The 14520-nt window shown below is 50.3% G+C and overlaps 1 protein-coding gene across 8 annotated transcripts in view; it reads right to left on the bottom strand.

Annotated features, from left to right (window-relative positions):
- Positions 1 to 14520, bottom strand: part of LOC140422254 (uncharacterized) — a 218947-nt gene that overhangs the window by 7438 nt on the left and 196989 nt on the right. The window contains exons 1-2 of one of the 8 annotated variants that reach the window (XM_072507292.1): positions 2283 to 2849; positions 130 to 295 (exon numbers count right to left, since the gene is read on the bottom strand). The exons of 2 other annotated variants lie outside the window; for them this stretch is intronic. The gene's annotated coding sequence lies outside the window, so the exon portion shown is untranslated. Of the gene's footprint in view, positions 1 to 129; positions 296 to 377; positions 701 to 2282; positions 2850 to 14520 lie in introns of those variants that run through there. 5 more of the 8 variants (XM_072507295.1, XM_072507294.1, XM_072507293.1 and 2 more) reach the window with 5 other exon arrangements.

The raw sequence follows: 14520 nt of genomic DNA, 5'->3' as shown, positions 1-14520 counted from the left end.
TTTGTTTGGGTCAGTCTTTATAAGACATAATCTCCCTTTGACAAAGCCATGCTGACTATCCTTGATTAATTCTTGCCTCCGCAAGAGATTAATTCTGTCCCTCAGAATATTTATTTCCTGACCACTCACGTTAAACTCACTGGTCTGTAATCGCCTGGATTTTCTCTACTTCTCTTCTTGAATAATCGAACCACATTATCTGTCTCGTCATCTGGCACTGCTCCTGTGACCAGAGATTTGAAAATTATTCTCCTCTCTTGCGGCCCACAGCAGCCTGGGAAACTCTCTTCTGGGCCTGAGGATTTAAACAAGTCACCATGTGAATGTGAGAATGAGAACATAAATTTAATGGGGAGAAAAGAAAGTGTTTTACTTACAGAGGTTGGAGACAGGAGGACGTTTCAGTCTGTGTGAAGCCCAATCTCCTTTCACATAAAGCCCGCGCTGATTGGAGGACCAGCGTCCTTCCGGTCCTAACTCTATCCATTAGCCAACACCTCACAGGAAGGGCAGGGCTTTCCTCCACACATGCGCAGCTTCCCCTCACCCTTGGACATGCGCAGTACCTGATCACCCGCCCGTGCGGCGGATAGAGCGGGTTCCCCAGCGCGGGGGATTGTGGGAGCTACGGCCGACACGTTTCAAACTCCTGGGGTGAAAAGTGGAGGAGGCTTGGGCAGTTGTGTGCGAGCTTGGTGTCCGCCCCCGGGCCGATTCGAAAGGCAGGCCGCCTCTGGGAGCTTCTTGGATGGGGTGAAACAGCAACTCGGCGCCCATTGCTACTGGTCCCCGAGGGAAGGGGAGAAGACCGGTTTCGGAGTACTGCGACCAGTCGTGTTTCAAGTCAGTGGTTGAGCTGCGGAGACGCTGCTTCGGACTGCGAGGTTTGCTGTCGGCGGTTTTGAGTTCGCCCAATGGAGGACGAAGGAATGGAGGAAGGATGGCAGCTGGATAGGCTGCTGGAAGCGGCGGGTCGGAACTGGGAATGGATACCCGATGGGCGGCCTGCAGCCTGGGGTGGGTTGCTGCCGTTCCTGGGGTCTCCGGGGGTTCGGCCCCCCTGGACGCCCTGTGGGTGGTTGGGACTGACTCTGGGACTTTCTTCCCCGTTGTCGACTGTTACCAACATTGGAGCGACTCTGGCCGCTGCCATTGGAGGACTTTGAGGACATGTTGTTCCTTGTGAAATTCCGGCTGGAGTGCCGGGGTCATGAAGTGGAACGTGCAAAATTAATGGACTCTTTTTATAGACTTTTCTATGTGTACTAAGGGATTTGTTTTCTTGTTTTCTTTGCTTTCGTTTTATTTAGCAGCCTATGACATTTAACTCATTTCGGGTCTCCCTGAAATGGTATTTAGAAATTGTGGTGGAATGCTAGTTGGTGCAAAACTGCTCTCCCTCCGAATGGTCCCGTGCCTTTGGGCGGGGTCCACGAGGGGGGAAACCCTCTCTCCTCCGCCGCGCCCGGGTCTGGCTCTCCGGAGGTCTGTGCTCTTAGCGAGGAGGGGCCTTTCCCCCGGGGTGTCGGCTGCAGGGCTGGGTGAACGGGGGTGGGTGAGCGGGGATTAGTGTTTGGTGATGGATTCTATCCTGTTAAATCTTTTCTGGGGTGAATTAAGGCCTGGTGATCGGGTTTTTGATATGATACTGTTAAAATGAATCACGGCCCTGTGGGTCATATTTGTAACTGGAGCGGCCGTATTGTATCGGGGCCTTGTGCCTCGCGACTGCTTGTTTTATGTGTTTAGAGTCGTTACCTTGAAATGTGCCTGTGTCGTGTGTTGTACTTTTGGGTTTTGTTTCTTTTCTTTTCTTCTTTGTTTCTTTTGGAGTGGTCGTTTGGTTTCGGGGCCTTGTGCCTCGCGACTGCTTGTGTATGTGTTCAGGGGTCGATGCCTCGATGTACTTGTGTTTTGTGGTTTCCTGTTCCTTCTTGCTTTTGGAACGATCGTTTGGTTTCGTGGCCTTGTGCCTCACGACTGTTCGTGTTATGTGACTGTTTGATTGTTACCTGAACTATACGTGGGGCCTGTGCCTTGCGGCTGGTTGTGATAAGTGACTGGTTAATAGGTATTTGGAAACGTATTTTGGCCCTGCGCCTTGCAGCTGTTTGTGTTCAATGACTGTTACAACGTTACTGTGAAATGTAATTGGGCCTTGTGCCTTGCAGCTGTTTCGTGTTCAGTGACTGTTTAATCGTTAATGTGAAGTGCAATGAGGCCTGGAGCCTTGTAAATGGGTCTGTGTTGATAATTGTGACGACAATAAAAGAGTTACTTACAGGGGTTAGAGGAAATTTCAGTCTGTGTGAAGCTGGAGGAAGAGCAGCTTTGCTGGGCAGACAGTGAAGGAAACTCCGTGCAGCCAGTGACACAGGCCCCAAACTCTGATTGGCTGGACGATCAGCGCCTGTCCGGTCCTCCACAGGTTCCTATTGGCCAATGCCCCTCATGGAGACAATGAGGGGGCGGACTTGGACGGGGATTTGACCGCCCTACGCTGAGCTGTTATCCAATCCGCAGTATTTTGTTTCTGTGACCAGAGATATTGCTCCCAATGGGAGACTGTGTGCTGGGAACGCCCCTCTGAGTCATTGTGACGTCGAACGGAGCCTTGCCTGAATCACTGCTCCGCGGTGACGTTTCCGGGTTCCAGTGCGCAGGCCCGGCGGGCGCAGACGAGAGCCTCGCCCCCAATCATTGTTTTCCCTACCTCCTGCACATCAGCAGTCAAGGTTTCCAGGCAACCGGCTGACGCTTCCGGCCAGAGCGAGAAGCCGCTCGGTGATCTCCATCTCCACCTGCGCATGTCCAAGAGAGACAGGGAACTGCGCATTGCAGAGGAGAGCCCACCCTCTGACCTTCCTGCTCAGGTGTTCGCCAATGAGGAACTGGGAGGACCAGAAGGATTCTGGTCCTTCAGCAAATCAGAGCGCGGATTTTGTGTGAATGGCCACTGAGCTTCACACAGACTGAAGCTTCCTCCTGTCTCCAACATCTGGAGTAAAACACTTTCTTTTCACCCCCTTTCCATTTCTTTACTCATTCTGACCTTCAATTGGTCACTTGCAGCAACTGAAGGGAAAGGAAGTGAATCCATGGAGGGTGCAGACTCTTTAAAGGTTGGCTCCGGTCTCTCTCTCTCTTAAAGACATTGACATCATTTGCTCCCTCAGCTTGACACATTTATTTGTCTGGCTAAAAGGACAGTCTCTTTCCTCATGTTCACAATTAAAGGGCTGGTTTCCTCAGAGATGGCTGACCATTAGGGGAACAGTAAATTAATATCAGACAGAGAAATGTCCAGTGTTGGTAAATGGCATAGATTAGATATTATTTATGGTTCGATATAGTACATTTATTATTATTTCTAGTTTTGTAACATTGTACAGTATCTACGTTATATATTTCCAGTCATCTCTCCCCTCAGAGGGTTGTTAATCTCTGGAATTATTTTCCCACAGGAACCAATGGAGTCTGGGGGTCATTGAATATATTCAAGGATGAATTAGACAGAATTATTTTTTTGAATTTAAAGTGCCCAGTCTTTTTTGTCAATTGAGGGCCTCTCTCAGTTCCGGTCACCCGCTCGCGTGTGCGGTGGATAGAGCAGTTTCTTCAGCACGGGGCGGGCGGGCGAGGGGGGGGGGGGGATTGTGGGAGCTGCGGCCATCATTACTTTTCCGGAGCCCAGTCTTCAACCTCCTGGGACTGGGCTGAAAAGTGAGGGGGTGGACATTGACCCCAACATGACAGAAAGTGCATGTGGCTGGAAATTGGATTTGATTGTGACTTCTCTCCCTCCCCCCCCCTCCCCCTCCCCCCCTCCCCCCTCCCCCCCTCCCCTCCCCCCCTCCCCCCTCCCCCTCCCCCCTCCCCCCCTCCCCCTCCCCCTCCCCCTCCCCCCCTCCCCCTCCCCCCTCCCCCCTCCCCCCCTCCCCCTCCCCCCTCCCCCCCTCCCCCCCTCCCCCTCCCCCTCCTCCCCTCCTCTCCCTCCCCCCTCCCCCCCCTCTCCCCTCCCCCCCCCTCTCCCCCCCTCTCCCCTCCCCTCCCCCCTCCCCTCCCCTCTCCCCTCCCCCCCCTCTCCCCTCCCCTCCCCCCTCCCCCCTCCCCTCCCCCCTCCCCTCCCCTCCCCCCTCCCCTCCCCTCCCCCCTCCCCCCTCCCCTCCCCCCTCCCCTCCCCTCCCCTCCCCCCTCCCCTCCTCTCCCCCCCCTCTCCCCTCCCCTCCCCTCCCCCCTCCCCTCCTCTCCCCCCCTCTCCCCTCCCCTCTCCCCCCCCTCCCCCCCCCCCTCTCCCCTCCCCTCTCCCCCCCCTCCCCCCTCCCCTCTCCCCCCCCCTCCCCCCCTCCCCCCCTCCCCTCCCCCCCTCCCCTCCTCCCTCCCCTCCTCCCCCTCCCCTCCCTCCCCCTCCTCCTCCCCCTCCCCCCCCTCCCCTCCCTCCCCCTCCTCCTCCCCTCCCCTCCCTCCCCCTCCTCCTCCCCTCCCCTCCCTCCCCCTCCTCCTCCCCTCCCTCCCTCCTCCCCTCCCTCCCCCTCCTCCTCCCCTCCCTCCCCCTCCTCCTCCCCTCCCTCCCCCTCCTCCCCTCCCTCCTCCTCCCCTCCCCTCCCTCCTCCTCCCCTCCCCTCCTCCTCCCCTCCTCCTCCCCTCCCTCCCCCTCCTCCCCTCCCCTCCTCCCCTCCCCTCCCCTCCTCCCCTCCCCTCCCCCCTCCCCCCCTCCCTCCCCCCCCCTCCCCTCCCCCCCTCCCCTCCCCCCCCTCCCCTCCCCCCCCTCCCCTCCCCCCCCTCCCCTCCCCCCCCCTCCCCTCCCCCCCCCTCCCCTCCCCCCCCTCCCCTCCCCCCCCTCCCCTCCCCCCCCCTCCCCCCCTCCCTCCCCCCCCCCCTCCCCCCCTCCCTCCCCCCCTCCCCCCCCTCCCCTCCCCCCCCCTCCCCTCCCCCCCCCTCCCCTCCCCTCCCCCTCCCCCCCCCTCCCCCCCCCTCCCCTCCCCTCCCCTCCCCCCCCCTCCCCTCCCCCCCCTCCTCCCCTCCCCCCCCCTCCCCCCTCCTCCCCTCCCCCCCCCTCCCCCCTCCTCCCCTCCCCTCCTCCCCTCCCCTCCTCCCCTCCCCTCCCTCCCCTCCCTCCCCCCCCCTCCCCTCCCTCCCCTCCCTCCCCCCCCCTCCCCTCCCTCCCCTCCCTCCCCCCCCCTCCCTCAGTCATCAAGTATTTTCCAGATCGAGATTGATAGGTTTTGAGATGTTGAAGTCACCAAGGGATATTGGGGATAGTGTGGGGAAATGGTGCTGAGGTATATCGGCCATTGGGCTCATTACAGGGTTGAGCAAGTTCAGTGGGCCATATGGCTGACTGCAGCTCCTATTTGTGATGGTCCCTGTGTCCAGGACAGGAAGCAGTGAGCATGGATCTGTCAATCAGCCTGACTCAGCACCTTCAGGAGAATTGGGAGGATAAATATTAGATACAGCCGAGTGAGAATGGAGGGAGAGTGCGTGGGATGGAGATTTACAGCTTTTGGGGAATGAGTGGAAAGAATGTTCCATAGGAACCAGAATTGTTTGTTCTGAGTTTCGATCCTGTACTGACAGTGATAACTTTTGTAAACTCCTTTTACAGTATATTAGAAGAGGAGGAATTACAGACAGAAATCTCAAACATCACATCTTGATCTGACAGTCACTTGATCCCTTGGGAGAACTCACACCCGAGTGAGAGTGTTCCAGAGCACTGACTGTGGAAAGAGCTTTAATCAGTCACACACAGCATTCACAGTGGGGAGAGACCGTACATGTGTTGTGTGTGTGAGTAAGGCTTCAATTTTCTCACCTGGAGAGACACAAGGAGACCCAAAACATGGAGAAACAGTGGAAATGCCAGGACTGTGGGAAGGGATTCAAAGCCCCATCTGCACTGGAAGCTCATCGGCACATTCACACTGAGGAGAGGCCATTCAGCTGCTCTCAGTGTGGGAAATGATTCAGTCAGTCATTCACTCTGCAAACACACCAGAGAATTCACACTGGGGAGAGGCCATTCATCTGCTCTCGGTGTGGGAAGGGTTCAGACATTTATCCACCCTGCAGAGATATCAGCGAGTTTACACTAGGGAGAAACCAGTCACCTGCTCTAAATGTGGGAAGGGATTCACTCAATTATCTAGCCTGCAGAGGCAGAAGTGGGTTCACACTGGGGAGAGGCTGTTCATTTGCTCTGTGTGGGAAGGGATTGTGAGAATCATCCACACTGCGGAGACACCAGTGAGTCCACACCGGGGAGAAGCCGTTCACCTGCTCCGAATGTGGGAAGGCATTCAATCAATTATCTAGCGTGACATCCCACCGGCGGGTTCACACTGGGGAGAGACCGTTCTCCTGCTCTCAGTGTGGGAAGGGATTCTGTGTTTCCTCGTACCTGCTGAGACACCAACAAGTTCACAAGTGATTACAGGGGTTGGATTCTCTGTTATTGCTTCTGCTCACAATTACATCCAGGACTGCATTTTGTTCATTCTGACACTTGCTAAAGTGGGAGGGTTGGAGGGTTTCTTTCTGCTGGACTAGCTGGTCTCACGACTTTGCCTCCGGTGGACTCCAGTAACAAGAAACATTGAAGATTCCATTAGGTCAAAGGAAGAGGCTCATTGATAGATTACAGATTTATTGCTTCACTGATTTATTGGTAACCTTTAAGAATTGATGCAGTATAATTCTGAAATTCAGTACATAGACAGAAAATGGAAAATCCACAAGGCAGTAATTGTTTCAGATAAATTATGAGAATTGCTGTACAGCAACTTAATATGTGTCAGAATCTAACACTGCTTCACAAAAAGTTGCATAAAAGCCCTCGTAACGAATAAACCATTGTTCTACAAATACATCTAGTAACGAAAAGGTATTGCAGCCTTAGAAACAGAAACATTTACAAATGTCGCAAAACCTCAGCAACAAGCAAGGTTAATGCAGAACATATTATCTTCAGAGGATTGGTACACGTGGCGGGAGCATATAGACATTTAATTAATTTGATAGACATTAATAAATCTTAAGTAATGACCAATGCCTGGATAACAAATCATGCTCCAAGAGTTTTTTGAATAAATCAGGAAGCCTCAGCTGAGAATTTGAAACCATTGATAAGAATTTCTGAAAGAATAAAGTTTCATGAATAAAGTTTGTTCTGTATTCATGCTTTAAGAAATTTTGAACCATCTATTGATTTCCTAATATTGTCTTATGTTTTTGTTTCATTCTCTTTATGATTTGATGTTTTATTTGATCTAAGTTTTGATTCATTTTTATGTAAGAGAATCAAAGTGGATAATTAGCAACAAAATTGTATTTTTGGACACCTCCAATCAACCAGATCTTGGGCTGTTATTTGAAGATAAAATAAGAGATCTTGTCACTCATAAAGTTGCCAAAATAAGTGTAACCCTGAGGATTGGAAACTTGTCTTAGAATTCAGCAAAGGAGGATCAAGAAACTCAAAAAGAGAAAATGGAGTATGAGAGCAAACTGGCGAGAAACATAAAAAAATGACAGGAAAAGCTCCTATAGGATTGTGAAAAGGAAGATTCGCAAAGACCAATGTGGGTCCATTCCAGGCATAGACAGGAGAGTTTATAATGGGGAATAAGGAAATGGCAGAGAAACTAAACAATGTGTCTGTCTTCATGGAGGACATGAAATTGTCCCAAAGACACGAGAGAACCAACGGACTAGTGAGCACGAGGAACTGAAGGAGATTAGTATGTGAAAAAGTAGTACTGGAGAAATTAATGTGGTTGAAAGTTAATAAATCCCCAAAAGCTGCTGCTCTACATCCCAGAGTGTTGAAAGAGGCGGCTGTAGAGATAGTGGACACATTGGTGATCATCTTTCACAATTCTATAGATTCTGGAATGGTTCCTGCAGATTGGAAGGTGGTAAATGTAACCCCACTATTTAAGGAGAGAGAAAACGGGGAACCACAGACCCATTAGCCTGACATCAGTAGGAGGGAAAATGCTACAATCTATTATAAAGGATGTAATAACATACGAATTAGGAGCAGGAGTAGGCCACTCGGCCCCTCGAGCCTGCTCCACCGTTTAATAAATTCACAGCTGATCTGATTGTAACCTCAACTCCATATTCCCACTGACCCACTGATAAACCTTCACCCCCTTGTTTATCTAGAATCTATCCAGCTCTGCCTTCAAAATATTCAAAGATTCTGCTTCCACTGCTCTTTGAGGAAGAGAGTTCCAAAGACTCCCAACACTCTGAGAGAAAAATGTTCTCTGCCTTAAATGGACAAGTTATTACATTTAAAATGACTCCAATTTCTGGACTCTCCCACAAGAGGAAACATCCTTTCCACATTCACCCTGTCGAGGCCCCTCAGGATCTTATACGGTTCAATCAAGTCACCTAAACTCCATTGGACACAAACCCAGCCTGTCCAATCATTCCTCATAAGACCAGCCTCCAATTCCAGGGATGAGTCCAGTAAACCTTCTCTGCTTCCAACACATTTACATCATTCCTTAAATGAGAGCAATACTGTACACAGTGCTCCAGATGTGGTCTCACCAATGTCCTGTATAACTGAAGCATAACCTCCCTACTTTTGTATTCAATTCCCCTCACAAGAAACAATAACATTCTATTAGCTTTCCTAATTACTTGCTGTCCCTGTATACTCGCCGTTTGTGATTCATGCTATTGGACACCCAGATCCCTCTGAATCTCAGAGCTCTGCAATCTCTCACCATTTCGATAAGAAGCTTTTTTAGTCTTCTGGCCAACATGGACAAATTCCCATTTTCCCATGATATTCTCCATTTGGCAGATATTTTCCCACTCACTTAACCTATCTATATCACTTTGTAACCTCCTTATGTCCTCTTCACAATTTACTTTTCCACCTATCTTTATATCGTCGGCGCAGGGGTTGGCCATTCAGCCCGTCGAGCCTCCTCCACCATTCAACACGATCATGGCTGATCATCCACTTCAATGCCTTTTTCCCCACACATTCCCCCATCTCCCTTTGTGTTATTGGTATTTAGAAATCTGTCAGTTGGGTGGCACAATGGTTAGCACTGCTGCCTCACGGTACTAAGAACCTGGGTGTGATCCTGGCCCCAGTCACTGTCCATGTGGAGTTTGCACATTCTCCTCGTGTCTTGTGGGTCTCAGACCCACAACCCAAAACGATGTGCAGCTGAGATGAATTGGCCTCGCTACACTGCCCCTTAATTGGAAAAAAATAATTGGGTACTCTTAAATTTATTAAACAAAAAAATAAAGAAATCTGTCAGTCTCTGCTTTAAACACACTCAGTGACTGAGCTTCCACAGCTCTCTGGGGTAGAGAATTCCAAAGATTCACAACTCTCTGAGTAAAGAAATGTCTCCTCCGAGACCGGTCCTAAGTGACTTCTCCCAGTTTGAAATTGTGTCCCCTGGTTGGAGAATCTGGAAACATCTCACCTGCACCCACCCTGTCTATTCCTTTATGGATGTTGTAAGTTTCAATGAAATCCCCTCTCATTCCTTGAAACTCCAGAGAAAAGAGGCCTAGTTTCCCCAATCTCTCTTCATAGGACAGTCCTGCCAAACCCTGAACAAGTCTGGTGAAACTTTGTTGCTGTTCCTCTGTGGCAATACCTTTCCTAAGGTAAGGGGAGTAAACTGCACACATTACTCCAGCTGTGGTCCAAGCATTTCAGAATGATCAATGTCATCGAGGCACGCTGCCTGGTTCTTCTTTGGCACCGGTATGATGGTGGTCTTCTTGAAGCAGGTGGGAACCTCGGAACGGAGTAGGGAGAGGTTGAGGATGTCTGCAAAAACACCTGCCAGTTGGTCCACGTAGGATCTGAGTGCACGACCAGGGATCCCGTCAGGACCTGTCGCTTTCCGAGGGTTCACTTTCAAGAAGGCCAATCTGACTTTGGACGCTGTGATGATAGGTATGGGTGTGTCGAAGGCTGCTGGGGCAGATGACAACGGTTTGTTGGGTTCCTGTTCGAAATAAGCATAGAATAAATTGAGTTCATCGGGAAGGGGTGCGCTGTTACCAAAGATTCTACTCGGTTTTGATTTTTTAGCCCATTATGTTGTTTTAGCCTTGCCACAATCGATGAGAGTCCATGATTCTAGCTTAGTCGGTTATTGTCTCTTGGCATCCCTGTTGGCTTTGCAAAGGTCGTACCTAGATTTTTTTGTATAGGTCAGGATTGCCTCTCTTGAACTCCTCACACCTGGCCTTCAGTAGGGAGTGAATCTGCCGATTAAACCATGGTTTCTGGTTGGGTAACGTACGTACTACCTTCTTTGACACACAATCTTCTACACACTTACTGATGAAGTCTGTGATGGTGCTGGCATACTCGTTTAGGTTAGTTGCTGTGTTCTTGAATATGGACCAGTCACTAACTCCAAGCAAGTTGCGTCAGAGCTCTTCTGTTGCCTCGGACCAGCATTTGCACAACCTTCTTAACCGGATTCTCTCGCTTAAGTTTCTGCTTGTATGCCGGGAGAAGGAGCACCATCTTGTGGTCCGATTTTCCGAAGTGCAGGCGGGATAGATCATCAGGCGCCCTTGATGTTTGCGTAGCAGTGGTCAAGGATGTTGGGGCCCCTGTTGGGACAGGAGATGTGTTGGCGGAGTTTTGGCAGTACACTTGAGGTTGGCCTGGTTGAAGTCCCCGGCCACAATGAACAAAGCCTCCGGGTATTCTGCTTCATTGTTATTTATAGAGGTTACAATTCATCAAGCGCCTTCTTCACTTCCACCTGGGGTGGGACACAAACCGCTGTGATGATGGCAGAAGTGAACTCCGTGGAATGTAGTATGGACGGTACTTCACAGTCGGGTATTCCAGGTCCGGGGAGCAGTAGTTCGCCAGGGTCGCCACGTCCGAGCACCAGGAGGAGTAGATGAGAAGAAAAATCCCTCCACCCACTCCAGGTTCAGTCCTGGATGTGATTAACAGCAGGAATAATGGCAGAATCCAATCCGTCATCACTTGTGAACCCTTTGGAGTCTCAGCATGTTGGACGACTGAGTGAATCCCTTCCTACAGTGAGAGCAGGTGAATGGCTTTTTTCCAGTGTGGACTCGCTGGTGTTTCAAAGGGGCAGATGAATCACGGAATCTCCTCCCACAATCAGAGCAGGTGAATCAAGTGTGAACTCGCTGGTGTCTCCGCAATGTGGATGATGTTTGAAATCTCTTTGTGCAGTGAGAGCAGCTGAACGGTCTCTCCTCAGTGTGAATGCACTGGTGTTCCATCAGTACCCGAGAGCTTTTAAACCCACTCCCACAGTCGGAGCATTTAAAAGGTCTCTCGTTGCTGTGAGTGACGTTGTGGCTCAGCAAGTGATGACCGAGTGAAGCTTTTCCCAGTCGGAGAGGTGAACGGGCTCTCCCCGGTGTGACCTCGCTTGTGTTTCATCAGGTTGGATGAGGATCTAAACCTCTTTGTGCAGTGAGAGCAGCTGAACGGTGTCTCCTCAGAGTGAACGCGCTGGTGGGACATCAGTAGCTGTGAGCTTTTGAAACCCCTCCTGCAGTCAGAGCATTTATAGGGCCTGCTCTTGGTGTGAGTGACATTGTGTTTCAGCAGGGTGGATAATTGAGCAAATCCCTTATCACACACAGTGCAGATGAACGGCTTCTCCCCGGTGTGAAGTCGCTGGTGTCTCTGCAGGTGGTGCAATTGAGTGAATCGCTTATCACACACAGTGCAGATGAATGGCCTCTCCCCGGTGTGAACTCGCTGGTGTCTCTGCAGGTTGCCAATGTCAGTGAATCCCTGTTCACACTGAGAGCAGGTGAATGGCCTCTCTCCAGTGTGAACTCGTTCGTGTCTCCGCAGGCTGCCAATGCCTGTGAATCTCTTTTCACACTGAGAGCAGGTGAATGGCCTCTCTCCAGTGTGAACTCTCTGGTGGCTCTGCAGGTTGGATAACTGAGTGAATCCCTTCCCACAGTCAGAGCAGGTGAACGGCCTCTCTCCAGTGTGAACTCGCTGGTGGCTCTGCAGGCTGGATAACTGAGTGAATGCCTTCCCACAGTCCGAGCAGGTGAACGGCCTCTCCCCAGTGTGAGCTCGCTGGTGTCTCTGCAGGCTGGATAACTGAGTGAATCCCTTCCCACAGTCAGAGCAGGTGAACGGCCTCTCCCCAGTGTGAACTCGTTCGTGTCTCCGCAGGTTGCCAATGTCAGTGAATCCTTTTTCACACAGAGAGCAGGTGAACGGCCTCTCTCCAGTGTGACTGCGTTGATGCCTTGCCAGCTCGCAGGGGGCTGTGAATCCCATCCCACACACATAACAGGTGAACGGCCTCTCTACAGTGTGACTGCGTTGATGCCTTTCCAGCCCGTACGGGCCTTTGAAATCCTTCCCACAATCCTCACATTTCCATGGTTTCTCCATGGTCCGGGTGATCATGCGTCTCACCGCGTTGGACGATCAGTTGAAGCCTCGTCCACACACAGAACACCTATACAGTCTCTCCCTGCTGTGAATGATATATTTTTTCAGGCTGTGTCACTGGTTAAAGCTCTTTCCACAGTCAGTGCTCTGTAACAGTCTCACACGGGTATGTGTGTCTCAGTGCTTTTCCAGACACACTGATGTTTAAAATCTCTTGAAGTAGACAGAATAGACAAACATTTCTCCTTCTAGGTTCAAAGGCCAATGATCTCTGGTTCACAAGAATTGAGTGACTCAGTCAGTTCTTGACGTGATATTTAGTTTGAGATCTCGGCGTCAAACTCCTCTCGTTCGAACTTCCTGCAAACAGATTTTACAATAGTAATCATTGTCAGTCCAGGATAGAAACTCAGAACAGACAATTCTAGTTTCTAGCGAACATTCTTTCCTCTCTCTTTCCCTGAAATGCTCTAAATCTCAATCCCACACACTCTCCCTCCATTCTCACTCTGCTGTATCTAATATTCACCCTCTCAATTCTCCTGAAGGTGCTGATTCAGGCTGATTGACAGATTCACGCTCACTGCTTCCTGTCCTGGACACAGAGACCTGAAAATCTTCATGCAGGTTGCCCGACAGATATATGTCTATATTACTGGATGAAAAATGTGTGTAATATACATACTGTATTCACTTACTTTCCCTCCCAATTTTCCTGAAGGTGCTGATCAACAAATCTATCTAACCTGTGCAACCGTAGAGAAACTCCATATAAGTACATTTACTGATTAGAGATAGGGAAATTCTGAGGAAGAATTTTATTTAGTCATGGGGTAGTCATGACAGGGAACTCACTGCCCACAAGGGTTGTGGAAGTCCAGGTGATCAATAATTTAAAATAAAATAGGATGGTCGCTTGAAGAAAATAAACTTGCAGAGGAACAGGGATATCGAGGGGGAATGGGACTGACTGGATTGCTGTACAGAGAGTCAGCATTGACTTGAGTTCCCAAATGGATTCTGTCAGTGCTGCAATGACTGTATGACTGGAAATATATAATGTAGGTACAGTACTATATTACAAAACCAGAAATAATAATACATGGATGTTATTACAGAACCATCAATAATATCAGAGAATATCATACCACATAACACTAAACATATCTCTGCCCGATATTAAATTTTAAAAAATGAATTTACAGGATGTGGACAATGCTGGTTAGGCCAGCATTTATTGCCCTTCCCCAGTTGCCCTTCCAAAGGGGCTGGTTTAGCACTGGGCTAAATCGCTGGCTTTGAAAGCAGACCAAGGCAGGCCAGCAGTACGGTTCAATTCCCGTACCAGCCTACCCGAACAGGTGCCGGAATGTGGCGACTAGGGGCTTTTCACAGTAACTTCATTGAAGCCTACTTGTGACAATACGCAATTTTCATTTCATTTCATTTCAAGTAGTGGTGAACTGCCTTCTTGAACTGCTGCAGTCCTTGAGGTGTAGGTACATCCCCTGTGCTGCTTTTTAAAAATTTGTTTTTTATAAATTTAAAGTACCCAATTCATTTTTTTCCAATTAATGGGCAATTTAGCGTGGCCAATCCACCTACCCTGCAAACACGGGGAGAGTGCGCTAACTACACATGGACAGTGATCCAGAGCCAGGATTGAATCTGGGACCTCGGCGCTGCTCTACATCCCTCCACCATGCTGCTCTACACCCCCTGTGCTGTTAGGGAGGGAATTCCAGGATGTTGCCCCAGGGACAGTATATTTCCAAGTCAGGGTGGTGTGTAACTTGGAAGCGAACCTCCAGGTGGTGGGGTTCACAGGTTGCTCTTGTTCTTCTGGATGGTAGTGGTTGTGGGTTTGGAAGGTGCTGTCTGAGGAACCGTTATGAGTTACTGCAGTGTATCTTGTAGATGGTATACACAGCTGCTACTGTTTGTCGGTGGTGGAAGGTTTGAATGTTTGTGGAAGGCGACGCAATCAATCAGGCTGCTTTGTCCTGGATAGAGTCGAGCTTCTTCAGTGTTGTTGGAGTTGCACTCATCCAGAAAAGTGGAGCGTATTCCATTACACTCCTGACTTGTGCTTGTAG

Source organism: Scyliorhinus torazame, chromosome 5 (genome assembly GCF_047496885.1).
Source record: "Scyliorhinus torazame isolate Kashiwa2021f chromosome 5, sScyTor2.1, whole genome shotgun sequence".
Taxonomy (NCBI): domain Eukaryota; kingdom Metazoa; phylum Chordata; class Chondrichthyes; order Carcharhiniformes; family Scyliorhinidae; genus Scyliorhinus; species Scyliorhinus torazame.
The sequence above is the reverse complement of the archived record's forward strand: the minus strand, read 5'-3'. Positions and strand labels throughout refer to the sequence as shown.